Raw genomic sequence first — 9,313 nt, 5'->3', positions numbered from 1 at the left:
GCTTTAAAAACCGTCTCCACAAAAGAGGAGTTCCGTCTCGTGGAGCGGTCATCATCAGAGTGGTCTGAGTCAGGGTGGTAAGGTTTCGGCTCAACAGGGTTTTGGCAAAAGATGGGAGCAAGGCAAGTAGGTAAGTTTATTCCTTACTTCTTGTTTCTTTTTTTTCTTATTTACTTGTTGAGAGAATAGGGGGCATGTCTGAAGGGTCAGTGTTCTGTACTGGGTGTCAGATGTGGGATTTCCATGAGAATACCAGCCTTCCCAATGTCCACATCTGCCCCTGGTGCATCGAGAAGCAGTTCCTTAGAGACCGTGTTAGGGAACTGGAGCTGCAGCACATTGACCTTTGGGTAATTAGGGAATTTGAGGAAGTGATAGGAGCTACAGGGAGGTAGTCACCCCAAGGCTACAGGAGGCAAATAAATGGGTGACTGTCAGGAGAGGGACAGGAGAGCTTCAGATAGTGGAGAGCACCCCTGTGGCCAGCCCCTTCAATGATAAATACTCCATTTTGAGCACTGCTGGGGGGAGGATGGAAAGCTCCCTGGGGGAAGCAACAGCGGATGTGACTCTGGCACTGAGTCCGGCCCCGTGTCTCAGGAGGGTGGGGAATTGACAAGGATGGCAGCTGTAATTGAGGACTCTATAGTTAGGGGGACAAACAGGTGATTCTGTGGACGTGACAAAGAAACACAGATGGTAGCTTGCCTCCCAGGTGCCAGGGTCTGTGATGTTTCTGAACTGAGAAGGTGAGCAGCCAGAGGTCGTGGTACAAATTGGTACCAACAACATCAGTAGAAAAGGGAGGAGGTCCTGAAAACAGAATACAGGAAGTTAGGAAGGAGGCTGAGAAGGAAGACCTCAAGGGTACTAATCTCCAGTTTGCTGCCTGTGCCACGTGACATTGAGAATAGGGACAGAATGAGTGGACAGAGAAATGAGTGATTGAAGAATTGCAGCAGGAGGCAGAGATTCAGATTTCTAGATAATTGGGACCTCTTCCGCGGTGGTGTGACCTGCAGAAAAGGGACGGGTTGCACTTGAATCTGAGGGGGTCCAATATTCTTGCAGGCAGATTCACTAGAGCTGTTGGGAGTGGTTTCAACTAATATGATGGGGAATGGGAGCCAGTGTGATGGAGCTGAGGGTAAGCCAGCAAGTAAAGATGGGTGTAAACATAACGTAAGGAAGGACAAGGCAGTGATTGGGTACAAATGCCGACAGAGCAAAGAGTTAAATTGTACAACAGAGGCAAAATTCACAAGGGTGTAGAATGCAGGACTGAAGGAGCTGTATTTAATTGAGCTTAACATTTGGAATAAGCTGGATGAACTCGTTGCGCAATTGGTCAGTATGAAGTTGTGAGCATCACTGATTTGTTGCTGAAAAAACATCAAAGTTGGGAGCTTAACATCAAAGGATATACTTTGTATTGAAAGGACAGACAGGAAGGGATAGGCAGTGGTGTGGCTCTGCTGGTAAAAGATGGAATTACATCTTTAGAAAGTTGACATAGGGTCAGAGAATGTTGAATCTTGCAGGTGGGGTCAACAAACTGTAAGGGTAAAAAAAACATTATGGGAATCATATACCGTATAGGCCTCCAAATAGTAGCCAAGATGTGGGGTTGAGATTGTACAGGGAGCTGTAAAAGGAATGTAATAAGGGTAATGTCACAACTGTAAATGAGGGCAAACTAGCCAATAATATAAAGCAAGAACAATAGTGCAGACCCATTGTCAAAATGGAGAGAAAGTTCAAACATCAGAGGTACAGAGACAAATTTACAGGTTGCCACAGAGTAGTGAATCTGTGGAATTCTCTGCCACAGATTGTGCAGGACAAGCCCATGGGTATGCTTAAAGCAGAAGTTGAGAAATTCCTGATTGGTCAGCGCAACAAAGGATATGGCAAGGAGGCAGTCGTATGGAGTTGAAGGGGATGCAGGATCAGCCATGCTGGAATGACAGAGCAGACTCAATGGGCTGAATGGCCTAATTCTGCTCCAATCTCTTATGGTCTAAGGCACAGGAAAGGTACAATACTGCAGATGTAGCAACGGTGAGATGGAAGGCTGAGGAGAATCACATTTCTGCAGATACAGGAACGGTGAGGTACAAAGCACAGGGACGTTCAATGTCACAGATAATGGGAGGATGAGGTTTTAAGAGGAGAAGATCTACATATGCTGGAATACTGAGGTACAAGGCAGAGCAGAACCACAATGCCGCAGATACAGCAACAGTGAGGAACCAGGCAGAGGAGGAGCAAAATACTGCAGATAGTTCAATGGTGAGGTACAAGGCAGGTGATTATACAATACTGCAGATAGAGGAACATTGGAGGGACAAAGCTCAAGAGAAATACAATACTGCAGGTGATGGAACTGTGAGGTACAAAGCAGAAGGGAAATATAATACTGCATATGCTGCAACGGTGAGATAAAGAACAGTGGAGAATAACAATACTGTCTAAGCTGAAATAGCTCAGCTGGGAGAGCGTTAGACTGAAGATCTAAAGGTCCCTGGTTCAATCCCGGGTTTTGGCACTGGGACTTGTTTATTGGGCCCCACTTTAGTGTGACTCTATAACAACTTGTGTTGTAAGCGTTCAGAGTTTGGAGTTCAAATTGCAATGTCTTGTGTAAATGAGTTTGCAATTCCTTCCATTATTCACATGGGTTTCCTCCGGCTGCTCTGGTTTTCTGCCACGGTCCAAAGACGTACTGATTATAGGTGAATTGATAACTTAAATCATCACAAGATTAGGGTATAGTTAAATCAGAGCATTCTTGGTCAGCACAGTTTGGTGGGCTAGAAGTTCCTGTTCTTCACTAGATCTCTCAATCAAATAAAATAAATAATATTCTGTAACGGTGAGGGATGAGGGAGTGGAGGATGACAATACCACAGATACAGCAACAGTGAGGTTTGAAGCAGAGGGGAAATACAGATACTGGAACAGTGAGTTAATGCGGATATATCAGTCAAAGTAGCTCAGTTGGGAGAGTGTTAGACTGAAGATCTAAAGGTCCCTGGTTCAATCCTGGGTTTCGGCACTGGGACTTGGTTATTGATCACATAGTAGCTCAGGGCATCAGAGTTTGGAGTTCAATTGTGGCATCCTTTGTTCACAGGTTTGTACATCCATCCCTTATACACAGCCTCTCCAAAGGTAGTATGGTTAGTAGGTTAATTGTATTTGTTAAACTGTACCACAATTAGATTAGTGTTATAGACAATAGACAATAGGTGCAGAAGTAGACCATTCGAGCCTGCACCGCCATTCTGAGATCATGGCTGATCATCTACTATCAATTCCCGGTTCCTGCCTTGTCCCCATATCCCTTGATTCCCCTATCCATAAGATACCTATCTAGTTCCTTCTTGAAAGCATCCAGAGAGTTGGCCTCCACTGCCTTCTGAGGCAGTGCATTCCACACCCACACAACTCTCTGGGAGAAGAAGTTTTTCCTTAACTCTGTCCTAAATGACCTACCCCTTATTCTCAAACCATGCCCTCTGGTACTGGACTCTCCCAGCATCTGGAACATATTTCCTGCCTCTATCTTGTCCAATCCCTTAATAATCTTATATGTTGCAATCAGATCCCCTCTCAATCTCCTTAATTCCAGCGTGTACAAGCCCAGTCTCTCTAACCTCTCTGCGTAAGACAGTCCAGACATCCCAGGAGTTAACCTCGTGAATCTACGCTGCACTTCCTCTACAGCCAGGATATCCTTCCTTAACCCTGGAGACCAAAACTGTACACAATACTCCAGGTGTGGTCTCACCAGGGCTCTGTACAAATGCAAGAGCATTTTCTTGCTCTTGTACTCAATTCCCTTTGTAATAAAGGCCAACATTCCATTAGCCTTCTTCACTGCCTGCTGCACTTGCTCATTCACCTTCAGTGACTGATGAACAAGGACTCCTAGATCTCTTTGTATTTCTCCCTTACCTAACTCTACACCGTGTTCCTGGGTGTCAATAAAATAAATATTATTATGTAATGGTAACCGTCGAAGAGCTTTAAAAATCGGGAGGTTTTGTTGGTGGGATTTGTTGATTGGAGTACTGTATATATACAGTGGAAGCATTCCCATGCAAGTCCTGCAAAAAGCTTTAAAAACCCAGTCTGCATAAAAGAAGGGTCCTGTCTAATGGAGCGGTCATCATCAGAGTGGTCTGAGTCAGAGTGGTAAGGCTTTGACTCAACAGGGCTTTGGCAAGAACAGGTGGAAGCAAGGTAAGTAGGTAAGTTCACTCCTCACTCCTTACTTAAATAAGAACTCCAGATCTTATTTAACTGTTGAGATAATAGGAGGTGCAGGGATTCAGATTTCTGGATAATTGGGAGCTCTTCAGCCGCAGTCTGGTGTTTGGGGGGGGGGGGGTGGGCTACTGCACAGGACTGAAAGGGGGTTGTGAATTTAGTCAGCTCCATCTTGCGTACTAAACTACAAAGAACCCAGGACATCTTCAGGGAGCGGTGTCTCAGAAAGGCAGTGTCCATTATTAAGGTCCTCCAGCACCCAGGGCATGCCCTTTTCTCACTGTTACCATCAGGTAGGATGTACAGAAACCTGAAGGCACACACTCAATGATTCAGGAACAAATTTTTCCCCTCTGTCATTCATTTCCTAAATAGCCATTTAACCCACAAATACTGCCTCTCTTTTTTCTTATACATTATTTCTGTTTTTGCATGATTTTAAAGTATTCAATATATGTAATACGGTAAATTGATTTTTTTATTTGTTCTTATTTTTTCTTCTTCTTCTATATTATGTATTGCATTGAACTGCTGCTGCTAAGTTAACAAATTTCAGGACACATGCCGGTGATAATAAACCTGATTCTGATTCTGAGATTCTGGAAGGGTGAGGTTTAAGGAACTACAATACTGCAGAAGCTGGAATGGTGAGATACCATACAGAGGGAAATACAATACTGCAGATACTGGCATGCTGAGGTACAAGACAGAGGGAAATACAATACTGCAGATACTGGAATGCTGAGGTACAAGACAGAGGGAAATACAATACTGCAGATACTGGAATGCTGAGGTACAAGACAGAGGGAAATACAATACTGCAGATACTGGCATGCTGAGGTACAAGACAGAGGGAAATACAATACTGCAGATACTGGCATGCTGAGGTACAAGATAGAGATGAACCACAAAAATGCAGCTATATCAGCCGAAGCAGCTCAGCTGGGAGAGCGTTAGACTGAAGATCTAAAGGTCCCTGGTTCAATCCCGGGTTTCGGCACTGTTACATATTTATTGGCACTGCGATAGTATAGCAGTTAGTGTGACACTATTTCAGCTCGTAGAGTCAGAGTTTGGAATTCAGTTGTGACATCTTGTGGAAGTAAGTTTGTCCATCCTTCCCATGTACACAGTCCCTCTGTCCAAAGACAGACTGGTTAGTAGGTTAGTTGTATCTTTAAACCGTACAATAATTAGGTTACGGTTAAATCGGTGGAGTCCTGGGTGGAACAGCTGAGTGGGCCAGACGAGCCTGTTCTGTGCTCTACCTCTCAATAAAATAGAATGAATAATATTCTGTAGAGGTGAGGGACAAGGTGAAGAGCTTTAAATAAGTAGGAGGTTTTCTCGGTGCGCATCGTTGATTGGAGTACTGCGCAGATGCAGTAAAAGCGTTCACATCAGGCAAAAAGCTTTAAAAACCCAGTCTGTGTAAAAGAGGGGTATCGTCTAATGGAGCGGTCATCATCAGAGTGGTCTGAGTCAGAGTGGTAAGGCTTTGGCTCAACAGGACTTCGGCAAGAACAGGCAGAAGCAAGGTATGTAGGTAATCTCACTCTTTATTTATTATTCAAATCTGGAGAGAATAGGGTGTATGTCTACAGGGCCAGTGTTCTGTTCTGGGTGTCAGATGTGGGATTTCCGTGAGACTGCCAGCCTCCCCAGTGGCCACTTCTGCACCTGGGTCATCGAGATAAAACTCCTTAGAGACTGTGTTAGGGAACTGGAGCTGTATCTCGATGACCTTCGGCTTGTTAGGGAAAGTGAGACAGTGATAGACAGGAGCTAGAGGGAGGTAGTTACCCCAAGGCTACAGGAGACAGATAAATGGGTGACTGTCAGGAGAGGGAAGGGAGAACTTCAGATAGTGGAGCGCACCCCTGTGACCGGACCCTTCAACAATAACTACTCCATTTGAGTACTGTTGGGGCGGGGGGCGGGATCTACATGGGGGAAGTGACAGTGGCCGTGTCTCTGTCACTGAGTCTGGCCCTGTGGATCAGGAGGGTAGGGAACTGACAAGGATGGCAGCAGTAATCAGGGACTCTATAGTTAGGGGGACAGACAGGTGATTCTGTGGACGTGACAAAGAAATATGGATGGTAGTTTATCTCACAGAAGTCAGTGTTTGTGTTGTTTCTGAGCGTGTCCACAATATCCTGAAATGGGAGTGTTATGAATGATGAATAGACCTGATGGACAATGGGGTACAGAGTTAACCATTCCCCTCCTGAGAAACATGAACTATTGCTGTTGCTATGCTGACCATGAGAAAGAGAGACAGAAAAACAAGCAAGAACATCAGCGACAGATAAGAGAGAGGGGGAAATTGCTGATTAACCGTATTATGACTCCTTTTTTGAATTATTTACTGTTTCGCTGCAAGGACAATAGTTTGCTCATAAACATTCCTCAGTGGACTGCAGGAGTGGCCTAATTTGATGGACACAGTCATTCAGGAGTGATGGATAGCTGAGTCCCCGTTGGTAGGGATAAAAGACAGGTCTGGAGAGACACCCTCCAGACACGCCAGTGGACACTGATCGAGTGTTGGAACCCACAAGAAAGGTGGGGGCTTCGGAGACCGAACCAGGAGGTCGGTCATTAAGGCTATCAGTGTAAAAGCAGGGCCGGTGGGGACTTGTGTGTGTGTCCACTCATGCCAGAGTGATGAGTCCACCACAGAAGAATGGTCTAGTAGAAGGACAGAGAGGTCATAACTGAATGACCACACCGATACGATGGATTAAGAAAGCAAAGGAAGGTTTGGCTGCTGTAGCTGTTACAGCTCGTTCGCTCTCTCTCTCTCTCTCTCTCTCTCTCTCTCTCTCTCTCTCTCTCTCCAACGATTACAATACAACAACCATAACTACATCAGCACTCATGAACTGAACTGAACTTTATACTTTTCTATGACAATTTATTTACCCCTAGACATCGATAGAGCTTGTTTATTATAGATTATTATTATTCCTACACTTTTAGGTTTATTACTGCTAACTGGTTTTATATGTATATTTGCATGATTGATATGGTTTTGCTTATTTTTATTAATAAACACCTTTAGTTTGGTACCACCAGACTCCAACGAATTCTTCTTTCTCTGCTGGTTAGACACCCAGTTACGGGGTACGTAACAAATTGGGGGCTCGTCTCAGGATTTGATTACCAAATTAGGGGGTCAGTGAATCGGGATAAAAGTCCCTTATCTGATCTGGTTGTGAGATTAACCAGATGGGAAACCAGCAGAGATGGACATTGTCAAATTTTTAAAAGACCCGACTGCGGGGGCATTAGAGGTTGCCAGGAAGGCTGAATTGGTGAATGTTGTGAAACGATTAGATCTCCCAGAGGTGAAATCATCGATGAGAAAGGTGGATATACAGAGATAAATAGCTATGCATTATATATCCAAGGGTGTGTTCACACCAGATGAATTGGACCTGTTCCCTGAGAGGAAACCAGCCGTGAGGTTCAGTTAGAGATAGAAAAATTAAAGTTGGCTGAGAAAGAGAAACAGAGGAAGCATGAACTTTGGATAAGGCAGCTGGAAACAGAGGAGGAAGAAAGGAAAGCTGAAAGGAAGAGAGAGGAAGAAAGGAAAGCTGAAAGGAAGAGAGAGGAGAAAGAAAGGAAGAGAGAGGAGGAAGAAAGGAAAGCTGAAAGGGATGCTGAAAGGAGGAAAGAGGAGGAAGAAAGGAAGAGAGAGGAGGAAGAAAGGAGGAGAGAGGAGGAAGAAAGGAAGGCTGAAAGGAGGAGAGAGGAGGAAGAAAGGAAAGCTGAATGGAGGAGAGAGGAGGAAGAGAGGAGGAAGAAGGGGATGCTGAAAGGAGGAAAGAGTTGGCTGAAAGGGAGAAGGAAGAAGCTGAAAGGCAGAAGGAGGAAAGGGAGAAAGAGAGGCAGCATGCGCTGGAAATAGAGAGGTTAAAGGTACAGCAGGGAAGAGACCGGGTGGCAGACCCAAATGAGGGGTTCAAGATTAGTCAGGAGATCCTGTTGGTACCTCCATTCGAGGAGATGGATGTCGATAAGTTCTTCCTTCATTTTGAGAAAGTGGCTGTGAATCAGAACTGGCCTGAGAGAAAATGGGCTGTTCTGGTACAGAGCGTACTTAGGGGGAAGGCTCAGCAAGTGTATTCGGCATTGTCCATGGATGAGTCTAAGGATTATGAGGAAGTAAAAAGGGCTGTACTCAGGATTTACGAGTTGGTGCCAGAGGCATACCGGCAGAAGTTCCGGAACTTGAGAAAACCGTGGACCCACACGTACTTAGAGTTCGCCCGTGAGATGCAAATGTATTGTGAGCGTCGGTGCGCCTCAAGAGGGGTTGATGAAGATTATGATAAACTGTTACAGTTAATACTGATGGAGCAATTTAAAAGTTGTATCCCTGAGAGTATGAAGACATACTTGGATAAGAAGGAGACAGAGACTCTGTCTGCAACTGCCAAGTTAGCGGACGAGTACGCCTTAACCCACAAGTCAAAGTTTTCCTCAAATAAGAGTTACCAGAGAGGCAGTAGGGACGGCAGAGAAAGCCCACCGGCTAAGGCAGAGAATAAGCCGGGAGCTAGTGGAAAAGGTGAGAAGGAGGTGGAAAAGCAGGTTGGCAGGAAGTTTCCTAGCTTTACCTGTTATAATTGTGGGAAAGCAGGCCATGTAGCATCTAAGTGCTTTGCTCCGAAGAAGGAGACAGGAAAAGGGAAAGCAGCAATCCCTACAGGTTGCATTGAGTCGTCCAGCAGATGGATGAGGAAGGCAAAGGTAGATAGAGTATGAGAGGGGCGTGAGAAATTTATTTCGGAAGGGACGGTGTCTGTGAAAGAAGGAGAAACCCCAGTTCCAGTGAGGATCTGGAGAGATACTGGGGCTGATCAGTCATTGATCCTAAGGAAGGTCCTAGATTTCGGTCCTGAAACTGGAGAGGTTGTATTAAGAGGTATAGGAAAAGGGACAGAAGCTGTACCTTTGCACAGGATCGTTTTAAAATGTGACCTGTATCTGGACCAGTCGAAATAGGGGTGCGGTCAGAATTACC

At 45.1% G+C, this 9,313-nt stretch overlaps 1 non-coding gene across 1 annotated transcript; it reads left to right on the top strand.

Moving 5' to 3' along the window:
- Positions 1 to 2,475: 2,475 nt before the first annotated feature.
- trnaf-gaa (transfer RNA phenylalanine (anticodon GAA)) lies at positions 2,476 to 2,548 on the top strand. Its single transcript has one exon. It is a non-coding gene; the product is annotated as a tRNA-Phe (tRNA).
- The last annotated feature ends 6,765 nt before the right edge of the window (positions 2,549 to 9,313 follow it).

The sequence above is a fragment of the Hemitrygon akajei genome, chromosome 7 (assembly GCF_048418815.1).
Source record: "Hemitrygon akajei chromosome 7, sHemAka1.3, whole genome shotgun sequence".
Taxonomy (NCBI): Eukaryota; Metazoa; Chordata; class Chondrichthyes; order Myliobatiformes; family Dasyatidae; genus Hemitrygon; species Hemitrygon akajei.
Note: the sequence above shows the minus strand (reverse complement) of the source record. Positions and strands in the feature narration are given on the sequence as shown.